Source organism: Dunckerocampus dactyliophorus, chromosome 9, assembly GCF_027744805.1.
Source record: "Dunckerocampus dactyliophorus isolate RoL2022-P2 chromosome 9, RoL_Ddac_1.1, whole genome shotgun sequence".
NCBI classification, from domain to species: domain Eukaryota; kingdom Metazoa; phylum Chordata; class Actinopteri; order Syngnathiformes; family Syngnathidae; genus Dunckerocampus; species Dunckerocampus dactyliophorus.
In genome coordinates this window covers 20,111,840-20,126,227 of record NC_072827.1, presented here as the reverse complement: position 1 = coordinate 20,126,227, position 14,388 = coordinate 20,111,840, and the positions used below count along the sequence as shown (strand labels likewise).

The 14,388-nt window shown below is 40.7% G+C and overlaps 1 long non-coding RNA gene across 1 annotated transcript in view; it reads right to left on the bottom strand.

The window, feature by feature from the left end:
• Positions 1–2,993: 2,993 nt before the first annotated feature.
• Positions 2,994–14,388, bottom strand: part of LOC129187542 (uncharacterized) — a 35,642-nt gene continuing 24,247 nt past the window's right edge. Inside the window, exons 3-4 of the long non-coding RNA XR_008572434.1 lie at positions 8,279–8,350; positions 2,994–7,042 (exon numbers count right to left, since the gene is read on the bottom strand). This is a non-coding gene — a long non-coding RNA (uncharacterized LOC129187542). The remainder of the gene's footprint in view (positions 7,043–8,278; positions 8,351–14,388) is intronic.

Genomic DNA, 14,388 nt, shown 5'->3' with positions numbered 1-14,388 from the left:
CCACTTATTAACATTGAATCCCGTATCGCGGAAACTGATTTATCGCGGTCGAGTCTGGAACCAAGTAACCTTCATAAACGAGGGACGACTGTATCGTAAAAATCGGAGACAAAAGTAATATGAGAACGAAGCTGTAACATTATGAGATGAATGTTGCGATGAAATCTTTACGCGTAAAGTCACAAATTGAGCAAATGAACGTCAAAATCGCAACGCTGCGCTCTTAAGATTACAGGAAAAGTCGTAACGTCACAAAAAAAATAAATTAAGATCCTAGTCATAAATGCTAAAACAAAGACAAACTTTGTACTACCTTGTATAAGAAAAAGGTTATTATTATTGTTACTGGTATTATACAAGAAAAAGTCAGATTGTAGCCACAATAAAGTTGTATTTTGTGGACAGAAAATTGTTATTAAAAGCCGATTTTTTGTTCTTGTTTTTACATCTTCGGCGTTATGAACATTTTCAGTCGCTACAAACTGTTGGGTTTTAAATGATGAGGATTAGCATGATTAAATGATGACAGACTAACATGATATCTGCTTGACATAAGTAGCGTTACGTAAGCTAGAAAACATACAAGTCTTAAAGACGAAGTAAATGGTCACATGCTAATAATGCTAATGGGACTGCATCAGGACAATAGCATGCACACAAACACAGTGTCATGTGCTCTCGCCTTCGTCCTCTCCTCCTTGTTGTCAGTCTTGACGTTTGTGCCAAGACCCCCTCTGGTGTCCCATGTCACATGACGTGAGGTCAGCCGCCTGTCCGTCCATCTGTCTCGCACTGACAGGTGACGTGCTGCCTCTCTCGCGCTCTCTTCCTGCGCCGTCAGCGTTTTCTCACGTTCCTTCGCCGCCGCAGACTCCGGCGGTCAGGGTCGGCGATCCCGCAGGGCCGCAAAAAGCCGACATAAAGTGCGGCCGCTTGACATCTGACCTCGCCACAACAGAAATAGACGTGGGGGTCACCTGACGCGTGATGAGGGACGCTATGTTAAGGAGCGGCGACATGACAACATCACGGACAAGCTAAAGCTCAACTATTCTAGTCCTTTGACATATTAGCTCATTGTGGACCACAGTGACGTCTACACTGCGAAAACTAATCTTAGAACAAGCAAACGTTCCATATTATATTATATTTCACCAAGTTTCCAAGTCTCAAAGTCCCACAAGAGTGTGTTGGAAGTGTGTTGTCCAAAATTCAGATAGTTGGACGACATGTAAAATGGTGACTCAACTCTCTGAGAAGGAAGGCTGAAAGAAGTTTATAGCAGCCATGTTTTAATATTAATTTGAATATACCGTCAATATATGTTGATATTTAGTCACGTATTTAGATGCCATATATCACATACTGTACAACAACGTGACATTAAGGAGTGGGACAAGAGGACACAAATGATAGCAACACTAGCACAGCTACTGTATGTGAGCTACAGTGCTAACATCACACCCACATTTTAACAGCAACATCATGCTAGGTTAGCATATTTAAAATAGTAAAGTAAGCAGAAAGTTGCAGTTTTAGCGAGTGATTGTCAAAATTGTAATGTTACGACATTGTTCCTGTGAGATTATGAATTTTTGGGGGCGGTATAATTCTAAAAAAATATTTCATATTTTTTAACATGAGAAAAAGGTTGTATGGGAAAAAATGTTTTCTAGAATAATGTTGTATTCTTAAAAAAATATATATATATCGATTAATTTTCTTTATTATACTATGGGGAAAAAATGTAATTATAACCAAAAAAAGTCATAATGTGACCAAAACAAACATTTTTTCAGAGAAAAAAGCTGTCCCTAAATTTATGGTGAGTAAATACACATTGTTAGTGACCGAATGTTAGCATTGTAACATTCCGACATTGTTCTTGTGAAATTAAAGGGTTGCGGGATGTCATTTTAAACATTTTTAATATTATAAATACATTTATGAGAATAAAGTTGTAATAATACAGGAACATTGTCAAAAGGTTTTTAGAAATAAAGTTGTGTTTTAAAAGAAATGTTGTGGTCTTCCAAAAACACAAAGTGAATGATAAAATTGTAACATTACGACATTATTCTCTTGAAACAACTTTATTTTTGGAATATATATATATTTTTAAATGTATAATAATTTTTACAAATATTATCAGAATAAAGTCACAACAATAAAGTTGTAACAATACAGGAAAACCATCATAAAGTTTCTAGAATAAAGTTCTATTCTTTAAAAAAAAGTTTTTGTTTTAGAAAAATACATTTTTTGTGTATGTTGAAAAAAAAAGGTGTAATTATATGAAAAAGAAGTCATATAGCGCTTCATAATCGTATATTTAGCAGGTGCTCATCATCATCCGTCCTTCCCAAAGCTTTAGAAATCTTTTTCAGCAAGAAGGCACACAAAGACAGACGTGCCAAGTAACCATGGCAACAGCATGGATGTATGACAGTGCTTCATAAATGTGACTTTTTGTACACAAATGAAGCCTTTAGCTGACCTTGAGTCAGTCAGGCTTTGTGAGTGCATGCAGCATAGGGACAAAAAGTAGTTTTTCTTGCTTTCATCGTGTAGCCTCGAATGAGAACATCCAAAATGAAACAGCCTCCAAAAACACCAGAAAGAAAAATGAGACAACATAGCGACGTTCCAAAAACCCACCTTGAGACGAGACACAATTTCATTTAAACGTAAGAATAAATGTGGTTCCTCTCCAGTGTTTGGCGTGACTCGTGCTGCCTTCACCTTGTCACCTTTTAAAAAAAACGAGTGCGGACAGACTGACGAGGACGCAGCTATTTGTTTTAGCCTCAGCGTAAAAAAAAAACAACTACAAAATGACATTTTTATAGTTTTTGGGGATAAAAACAAACAAAAAAAACCCACAAAAAACTATATTTATATTTTTTAATGCTTATATGAAAACCAAAGAATGTATTTATATATATATTTAGAGTAAAAATATTTTAGATTTGATATTTTTTTATAACATTAAAACTAAAAAGTATGCTTTGTTGCTTTGTTCAAGAAAAGCACAGCTAACATTGAACAAAAGAAGAAAAATCATGCAAAAAGTCACATTTTTTTGTCAAACAAAAACACAAGAAACTCACATAATTTGGAGAGACTTTTTTTTTTTTTCATTTATTGGACTGTTCATGCATGTCTCATAGCATGTGACCACTGTTCTATTCCGGCTTGTTCATGAAAAATCATGAAACATGCTACTAGTTTAAATAGTTCTATCCTTGTGTTTTTGTCCAGTACAAAACAAAAGGGAGACATGCTTTGTAGATACATGTTGTTCTTATTGGACGGGTGTGCATGAAAAACATGTACCTCCATCTTTATTCAAAACAAAAAAAACACAAGTACAAGTTCTTGTCCCCCCCCTTTTGATGCAAAGCACAAAAATATAATATTTGGAAAACAAAAGAAACACTAAATTTGGAAATACTTATTTTTCCCTCATGCGGCAGCCGTGTTATGCCCGTTATGCACATTATATTTGACTTTCACTTACATGTTTATATTATATTTCACTTATTCTTCAAATAAATGCGAAACACACTTAAAAAAAAAGAGGAAAACCGAGCACCTCGAGTCCTGACCTCCGTGTGACAGACGTGTAAGGTTTTTGAAGCTTCATCTTCTGTGTTGTCCTGTTTTAGACGTTTCAGGTGGTGTTTGTTCCTTTGGGAAATTAAGGTCGTATCGCTTTTCCTCGTTTCTGCAAAATAATTCGAGACTGTCCTCCCCCTTTTTTTTTTTTTGTTAAAACAATGCCTCCAGCTCAAAATTGTTCTCATTTTGTTGTGAAGATATTTTTGTAGCTGAAGAGCGCCGACTCCACTCCCTGCTGAATGGAGTTCATTTTCATCATGTTTGGTTGGCTTTTATTGCTGTGTGGCCCACAGTGGACACACCTTCACTCACTGTTGTGTTTTTGGGAAGCCACAATCAGCACATTTTAATGACATGTACATGAGGCATGGCTCTATTTTTATGGTCAGAAGGCAAACTTTCCTTCAGCTTTGTCTCAGGAAGTGTGTGTGTGTGTGTGTGTGTGTGTTAGGCAAGAAGACATTGTTGGCGCTAATAAGGAGCCAGTGTGACAGCAGTCTGGAAACCTCCTGACAATCAGCCGCCTTTGTGCCTTGATGACTTAACCACAATACTCCTGCTATCTTTGGCTGCCACGTGAAGACATTTACGGCACGGTTGGTCGCAAACATGTGGCACGGGGGCCAAAAACGGGAACGCTAGGTATTTTGATTCCAGCGGCCATGCCATTCCAACAACAAATTCCCAATTAAGCATCTGTGTAGCAGCAGAATTCAGTTTGGCTGAGCTTGTCCAAGTACTGCGTTTGGGGTTTATGCTGCCAAAATCTGGAACGGTCTTCCAGAAGATGTGCGGCAATCCTCAACTTTGGCAATGTTCAAATCCAAGCTGAAAACACTTCTACTCAACTGTGAATGTCACAACTGAAAATATTTGATCTTATTTATCTCTTCATTTTTAATCTGCTTCGTGGAATGATTTCATGAAGATATTTTACCCTTGTTTTCTGTGAAGCACTTTCAATTACCTTGCGTATGAATTGTGCTCTATAAGTAAACTTGCTTTGCCGTGCCTACGACGCCTTGTTGTTATCGCAAACATTTCTCTCAGAAAGCAAAACTGCCAACGTCTTGAAAACTTTACAGCGTAAGATCTTTCTTTTTTCTGTTTCGGTTATTTAGAATACATTTGGCAAATTCAAATGTGAGACAAACTAGTCGGACATCAACAATAAGTTCCATCCTGGCGAAGGAAGACGAAATCAAGAAAGCTGATGTTACGAAATGGGTAAAGATCACAAACAGCTGAATATGTTGAGAAGTTGTTGTTGGTGTGGATCGCCTCCTCTCGCTCGCTCGCTCTCTCTCTCTCTCTCTGTCTGTCCCTCGTCGTCAGTGATGTTCAGTGTTCACGGATCAATTTTAATCATCATTTATAACTATTTCTGCATGTACAACTATAATTATTCCCTATAAATGTATTTTTTTGGTCATGTTTTCGGGTGACTGTAACGAGTTAATTGGATTTTCATGATTTCCTATTGGAAAAATCAGTTTTCGTACATTTCAGTTTTCAGTAACATTTGGAACAAATTCATAACGAAAACGGAGGTCCCACTGTGCACTCGCACCGCCGGGTCAACTAAGTATGGTGGAACCTTGGTTAGCGTCATTAATCCGTTCCACAAGGTCTGACTCGCATCAAAATGGACGTTAACCGAATCAATTTTTCCCATAAGAAATTATGTAAATCCAATTAATCCGTTCCAGAAATGCTAACGCAAAACACGTTTTTATAGTTTTACAATTACGAAATGCATAAAAATACCTAGAAATGATGACTGAATGGGATACATGAACATTTACGGTTACTTTTACCTTCACTGGTAAACGTGATCATTGACGTGACTGCTCCCAAAGATACAATGTGGCAGCAAGATCAACACAGAAACCGCCTTCCTTTTTTATTACTTCTTGAATTCAATAGTGTTTCTCACCTGAATAACCCAAAACGGAGCCAAATAAAGTTGCAAGTGCCAGCATTTTGGATAAAGGAGGTGAGGAACTCTCTTGAATTCGAGAAATAACTCATGACAAAACAGGAAGGTGGTGTCGGTGTTGATGTCGCTGCCACACGGTGTCTTGGGAACATGCACATCTTCAGTGATGGTAAAAGTAACCTTAAATGTTCACTTCTCTCTTTCATTCATCATTTATATGCATTTACAATTGTTTTATGCATGTAAAACTACAATTGTAAGACTAGAAAGACGTGTTTGATGTTAACATTTCTGACATCATCGACCGGTGACGGAGCTGACTACCGGTTCCTACCGGTTTTAAGCTAATAGGATGCTAACAGGAACGTTTTGTTCTAAAATGACATGAACACGGTTGGACTCTGTGTAAGCGTATTAACAACATGAAGAGACATATTGTACGCTAACCAGAGAATGTAAGCAAACAGAGCCAAAACTTTGGCATACATTTTTGACGTTAACCAAAACACACGCTAGCTGGGGCGGGCTACTCCAGAATACACAAGTTTGCAAAATTTGGCGAGTTGTTGAATATGTTAAAGCCCTCAAAAAGGTCATTTAGTTTGAAGTGATGAAACCCAAAAAGACTCAAGCAACAAACCATATTTTTATTCATAAATGGAATGCAGAAAACCAAAATGGCCGCTTGAAAAGGCTAGGAAACACGATGGATGGGCATTGGACTACATTCGCTCGATCAACTATGGACAAAATGAAAATAAATTGTGAAATATTATTTTTATTGGGATGGCAGAATCACTCTGAATGTTCTGAACTCTTGTTTGCATGCTACCTATAGGAGTTGTGAATGTACACTAGCTCAACTTACCATAACATGAACCAAGCAGTTCAATCAACAGCGCCTCTGCTGGTCACAACTAAGTGACACAGTTGATCAACAATCCCACACACTTGGACAAACTGACAGAACCCACAATGAGCAATAAGGTGTTTTTATTGGAAGATTTCAATGGCAGAACATTTTATTTCAGTGCCATAGCCGGCTTACCTTGTGCGGAGATGTTGATGTTGTTATTGCTTGATGCGTATTGATTCTATGACAGTTGATTATATTGCTAGCCAGAAACCCAGCAGACAATGTAGCTGTAGAATTGGAGCACACAGAAATCTACATTGTATGCCAGGTTCAGGACAAAGCAAATCCATGTAGGAAGAAGCGGGGTGAAAAAGACAAGGGCCTCTTGTGGGGTTGTGACAGAGAACATCCTGTCTGCAGGGGAGTGGGGGGTCACAGGATCTGACGCCACAGCCAATCAGGAGGGCAAGGAAGGACCAGGAAGTAGGCTTTGCCACCAGAGACCCAGTAGCCAGATGTAGCTGCTGATGCTACACAGGATCTACACTGCCTACTGAGCAAGTGATGGCCGCCGAATGGTGATAGGACAAGGACGAGGGCGCCAAAGGGGTTCCGAGTGAGTCTGTCTGTAGGGGGAAGAGGACGGAACAGTCCTTTAATACGACTCGTAGAGAACGGCCCGAGGGCGGGTGGGGGACGGATATGGGAGATTATCTGCTGACGAACATCTCGGAGCGTGGCATTATCAGCCGCAGATTCCTGTCATTCTTCCTCATTATCCCCGAGGCCACGCCGCCTCCAGCCCCCGACGACATAATGGGAGCACTGACCCAGTCTTAATAAAACGCCACCCGCACGTAGGTGAGGAGTCCAACGCCGCATACCTGAGGCCTCGTGACCGCCGCCATCAAACATACGGCAGCCAGCTGATGGTCACTTGACTCCAATCTTCCTTTTATTAAGAAGGAAATGTGCTGGACGTTCCTCCAGACACACATTCCTGCCATTAAGACCCTTCCGCTGTCACGTTGTCATTGTCACGCTGCACTTTGGACGGACTGAGAATGCACTCACAATATTGACGTTCAGTGACGCTTTACCAGCCGGTTATTAATTATAACCACCACTTGACTCAAAATAATCCACAAAGTCAAAGCTCACAGTTTGATGTGGGCAGGCAGGGGCCAAACTAGACATGTCACCGAATTCATGCGATTCCTCCTTCCACTGGTTATCAATGATAATTGCTACCTTGCATGATGGAAATAAACAGAAAGACTCAAAATAATCCACAAAGTCCATGGTACACTCAATCATGCACGAGCACGCAACTGGACGGGTCATAAAATTGAAGCAGTCGATCCCCCCGCCACCTTGCATTACAGAAATAAACACACAGACTCAAGATAACATACAAAATAAGAGTTCACAGATTACTGATTCATACACCAGCGGCCAATGGAGACGTGTAATATGATTAATGCGACTGTTCCTCTCACCACAGTAAACAAGAGTAAACAGAAAAACTTAAATAATTAAAAAAATAATAATAAATAATAATAAATTAAATAATCCACCAAGTCAAGGTCTAGGATCCGCTCGCTCACGCACCAACGCACATGTGCATTGTAGACATGTTATACAATTCATGTCATTGTTTGTTATTAGTTATCAATGATAACAGCCACACCTTGCAAAATATATATTTGTTAGCATATGAATTATGTTGCTGCTCTCACGGAAAAGCATGCATCGCCAAATTACGTGAAAAACAACAAAAATTTGTTCTCTTTGTGTTTTGGATCGAAAAAGCTGAAGAAAACCTAAAAACAACTTAAGAAAGGTTGGAGGTAAACGTTTACCTCTCTTAAAGGCGACCTCCAGCAGGTGGTCCTCCGTCAGAACGTCAGGGAAAGAAGTCGGAAGTTTCCAATCTGAAAAACAAAAACACGAGCAAGAGGTGAGGGGCGCCCGGAGACAACAACCTACGTCTTAAAGGCAAAATGGTGTTTTTATTACCCCCACCGAGGAGGGTTAGCAGTATTACAGCAAAAACACATCAAAAAAGCCATTCGATTTGCTGGGGATTCAGGAATTTTGACTTTTCAGACATAGTTTCCTGTTCTTTGATCAGTTGCATTGATCGTAGTAAGCGCTACCGCCCCCCATAGGACTGGAGTGGAACAATACAGACTGATGGTACCTTGCCACCGGCTTTGGTGCTTTTATGATTAGCTCCATACGTTTCCAGCTTTGTTTCTTTTATGTAAAACACAACATTAGCCACTAAGCTAACGGCACCTTCTCGTTTTGGCTCAAGCACCGTTTGTGATGTCGTCAGTGCTACAAGTCCAGGTGTGTTATTAACTGGCTGAGTTAGCGCACAGGAACAAGAGATAAGGTGATAAGCTTCTCTACGTCTTATCTACAACTTTTTTTCCACGCTTTGGTGATGCTGACACCTCCGCTGGACCGGCACATGAAACACAATGCCGTTTTTTTCCACTGCAAGTGGGCTGAGGTCGAGGGTCAACAGGGACGGCAGAAAATCATACCAATGATACCAGCTTCTTCATACCATCGCTGTCCAGACTTAAACATGTACCTCAAAAAAATGTCTGAAATATTTTTGGACAAAATGAGGAAAAGAAAAACTCACAACATGTGTTGTTTTTCTCAGCGCAGTGACCAAATTCATGTCTGAGCAGACAGCCGCCCTTTTTCATTCAGACCATAGCTTGTTTCTGACATTTTTGCGAACTCATTCATTTCCACGACAAGGTCAAAATATTCTCAGCGCGAGAATAAACGCATTCTTAAAAGAACGCCATCCCAAGTGATTGTCTTTGTTTTGTCAAGGCAGAGTTTTTGTATTGTATCAGAATTATTGTATCAGGTGTACCTAATGAGCCAATGTTGTGCTCTATTGTGCTGGCTCGGCTCAGACGTGTCTGACTAAGGAAGTACTAGAACACTTTGCCGGGTGGTGTTGAGAAAGGAGCGACCACGAGGCGGAGGCAGCGTGGTTAAGGCGAGGGAGGGAGGGAGGTGAGCAAGTGAGGTAGGCGGGGCCTAGGCGTGCCATTCCATTCCTGCCTGCGCTGGGCAAGGCTATTCCTAGAATGTGGTGAATGGCAGTTGATGTGGGTTTCCTCTGAGCTGCCTGGAAGATGACTGGGCCTGACCACATCCACATTCACACACATGGACAAAGTGACAACTGTGCGCGTGCACACACACACACACGCACACACACACATGTGGGGGAAGCAAAGAGGAAGTGAATCATTACCCTGCCTTAGCCTCAAAGTAGGGGGTGACCACTGGACAAGAATGTGTGTATATTTGTGCAAACATAGGTTGCATTTTTGCATTTTTGTGTGTGTGTGTGTGAGTGTGTAGGCATGTGTGCGTGGGTGGGAGTGTAGGATGTGTGAGTTGGGTGTGGATGCATTCTCTTTCACTCGAGCATGTGCTCCACTTTATCTGCAAAGTCGCCCAATGTTGTTAATATAACAATGTCCTCATGACTGCACTCTTACAACGACCAGCCACCGCATAGCTACATTTTCTTCATCAATTATTGGAAAAAAAGGCTATTTCATTGTTATTTTTCAAACTATTATTTTTAACAGAGTGGGATTAATTTATAATTAATTTATGAGTATTTAGGAGTGTTCTGAACTCCTGTTTCAATGCCAGCTCAGACTGTTTTAGAGCATAAAATACCAGTTTCTTCTTGCAAAACGTGTATATCCTAATTCATTGTTTTCTTTGCTGTTATCCAAAAAACGTAAGAAATATCAATATATAATATAGTATTTTTCAAATGTTTTTGATGGGAATCTCAGTGGATGCCAACTCAGGTGGGTTTTGCTAAATAAATACCAGTTTTTCACACAGTCATCCAATGAAACACATGTATCTCCAAATGTTGTGTGTTTTTTTATTGTTTATCTGAAAATGAATTCGGAATGTTCAGAGATTTTCTTTCTGGATTGAAACCCCCCTTTAAGTGAAATCTATCTGCACATTATGTGATTTTTCCTTTCTGCTTATACTCTCCAAAAAATCTGAAACGACAGGAGTGAATGAAAAATGGCTTTCACTGGGAAGCATTTATTTTATTATTTACATTTTTTTTTTAATTATCTCCAACATTCTGTACTGTTTTTTCATAAAAAATTAAAGGTAACAACGGACAAAGACAATAATAATAATAATAATTGTTTCATTTTGTCCCCCCGAATGAAATAAAACCGTACAAAATTCCGAGATACGGTGGATCCCCGCCACAGCACACGCAAGAGCAGTTGTAGCACTCACTAGCCTGATGACGGCTAAAGGCTAGACCGTGGGTCCTATTCCATCTGTTCTATCAATCATCTTTCATGATCATTCATTCGTGTCGAGCATCTACTGGATACATTCCACATATGAACATGTGTTTCATACTGTGTGTGTGTGTGTGAGGTATAAATAAGGCTTAAACCTGGATTTTGCTTCTAAAGCATTTAGCTTGTTAGATTCCTTCGTCGCAAGCGTACAGCGGACATTGAAGGGAGACGGGGAGGTTTCCGGAGCTGAATCTAATCTGGTAATTGAGACAGCCACTTCTATTGCAAATGTTGATCCAAAATCACAGGACGTCAACGCTAGCAGGAGCGTTTGCAGGGGGGAGGCGTGAGCCAGCGTAGCGTACAGTGGCACCTCAATGTAGGCTTTATTAGAGTGTCAGATATTTTTATGGGTGTGTGAATTATTAACCTTTATCTGCTAATTGCGGGTGGCATTGGAATGTATGTAGCAGGGATATACTGTACATGCTTTTTTACGGACAATATTCAGATCCGAGCTCCTTCTAAAAGAACCTCACCTCTAGTGTTAATGTTATCCCAATGTCAGAGAAGACAGGAGAAACGCTGCTCATGGAATTATCGTCACCGTGCACGGTAACAACATAACCTTTCTGATACAGTACTTTGCCACACTATGGGAAATACATAAACATGCTCCCCGTACGTTAAAGCAAATAAAATGGCTGTTGACAGTCGTCAAAAGTGCTCTGGCAGCAAGCACATAAATAGTGTACATAACTCAGGGTCCCACGTACACAAGCCACATTTTCAAAGCTAGTCCGTGACTGTAAGCGGCCGTAACAAAAACGGTGGTACTTCCAAAGCTAAATATTTTTGAGGTTGAACCATTGTTTTATACTGTAAATCCAGTGAATACGAATGTGATACAATGACATTCACAGTCCAGTATGCCGGTGGCCAATCAGCTATCAGCTCACAGATCTTTACGTCCCTAAGAGCCGAGCCTGAGAAGCTGGCTGGTGGAAGAAGCAAACAACTCTGGGATTCCAGGGAATACAAGGATTATGGACGCTGTGCCCCATCCAAAGTTCTCCGCTATCCCAGAATAGTCACTAGCTATCAAGCAGATGGTCTCTGCTGCCACACAGCCTGCTGAAGTCACTCGCTTCTCCTTTCTCACGACGCTCACTTTAGAGGGGATGAAACAGTAAACCAAGCGGTTCACGGTGGTGGTCTTGAGAGTCTCACGTGGGCGGCCCACACGAGGACCAGATTCCGGAGCCAAGGAGCGTCTCCAGAGGGAGCCCCCTTGTACACCGGCCTCACTTGGCCGGCAGACACCCCTCTCCAGGCCCTTCCAGGAGGGTTGGACTGATGGGAAAGAGCTGGCAAGTTGACCAAGGAAAAGCAAACTCCTTGCTTAAGCTGCTTTATGAAGGCCTGGCAAACGAAAAGGAGCCGCGGGACTACGTTGAGGCGAGGGATGGATGCACCTCAAGTCACAAGAAACTCCTGTGTCCCCCCCGTCACCTTTTTGGAGGTCACAGCGTTTTTTTTTTAATTTTGTTTTTTTCTCAGTAAACCCTCGCAGCCAGAAATCTGCTTCATTAGGCCCAACACAAGGCAGCGTGGAGGCTATTATGCCATAATGCACGCTCTGTTTGGGAACTAGTGCTCTAACCTGACTGCCCATAACCTCCCACCACCCCCCAGCACCAAGCACCAGTGACAGTAACTACACTTACATCAACACTGCAGTCGACATTTACAGGCCTTGCAATACCAAAACTCACATGCATCTCTACAACTTTACGAATAACTTCACGGGAACTGACTTTATCGTCATTACGATGACATTGAAGCCTGAAATGATATTCAACTTGTGAAGAATTACTTTTACAAACACGAGGCACACTGACAATTGAACGTCAGGTCAGTAAACGTTACTTCTCAGACATAAATGTTAAGTACATTACTTTGTTAATGACGTAAAATTATGCCAACAATCCGCAACTTACTTGAACTTGAACCACAAATGCGATATTATCGGATACGAGTCACTTAAAATCAAATATAGTTGAAAAATTGGGAAATGGGCACTAAAAACGATGCTGCTCATACATACGAAAATCCAACACAGGCGCTTGAACACTTTAGCAACAACGGCAAGGAAAACCTCCTCAAGGGAAGAAACATCAGACAAAATGGAGATTCTGTGGGGGTTCAGTTGGATTGAGATGATTTGTAGGTCAAACTATGTCCACCTTTGCTACCATAGTTGGCGCTTCTCAACCTTTCAACCTAGCTTTCCTGGCTAACCTTGCCCAAGATTTAGGCTACCACAGCTGTTAATGCACTTGTTTGTCAGTGCAGGTGTCACAGTTTGGCTCAGTGTTCCGGTCCAGGAGGTATCCTATCCTATCCTATCCTATCCCATCCTATCTAGGTGAGCGCACTTCCTCCTCTCCTGACGTCCTTCCACTTTGAATAATCAACCAAGGCTGAGTCACGGCGTTCACTGATTACCTTCAGAAAACAAAAAGGAACACCTTAAGAACATGCGGCCCATTGATCCTACTTTTCCATGACGTGCATCACACGCAAACACACACACACACGCGCACACACATGAACGCACCACTGCCACTTATTGGAATTCACAGTGGGGCCCAGGTAGGGGAAGCTCTACCCATATATGGGCATAGGAGGAAGCGGGCCAGGTGTGTGTGATAAGAGTGTCGTTGAAACACACACACAGAGACACAATGTAACCGTGACGTGTACGTCTGAAGCCTGAGAACGCCGGTACTGCCTTGTTGCTGTATAAACATCACAGGCGTCACACGGAAGGGAAAGTAAGGGAAAGTAGTGAAAAAGGAATGAACTCACAGACAACTGAGATTGTTCTGCTAGCACACTTGTATGGGAAAAAATAAGGACATGTCCTCTCTGACAAAAGTGGGTCAAATGAAACGCTGGCCCAGGTGAATTAGGGCTTGATCGTTACAGCACCATGACTCAACTAAGTCAACATGGCACGGCGCTTAATACACATTTACTACAAGTACACAACCACCAAAGCATTCCCAAAAATCACTACGATTTTTTTCAACTAGGATGCATTATTTGTAGACAATCCCTAACATGTTTAGCCCTCATTGAAATTGCTAAAATTGCATTAGAAAAAGATGGAAAAGTACAACGACGGTGCTTTTTTGTCCTTTTTACAAATCACCATTTCATTAGTAGCGTATATGACTTGTTTAAAAGTCAATAACAGCGAGGAACTCTGCAGTGGCACAAAAGTACATGTCATTTTATCATACAAAGACATTTTTAGATAGCGCCCCCTTTTATAAAATGTTAATAAATATAATATATTAATATCACATACAAATGCAAACGTTTTTAAATGAATATTGTATTATTTGTATATACTGTATTAATGCATATACATATATCAAATTGAATGAACGCATAAAATGAACGTATAATAAAATTAAATAAATATAAAATGCATGTTATTGACCACACATTATTTTGATTAATTACAAAAAATATAAATTCATTCAAAATATCAAATACGTTCCGGTTAAACACAAACCCATTTTTAAATCTGATCTTTTTTCCAGGTGTAAAAAATGGTTAGAAGT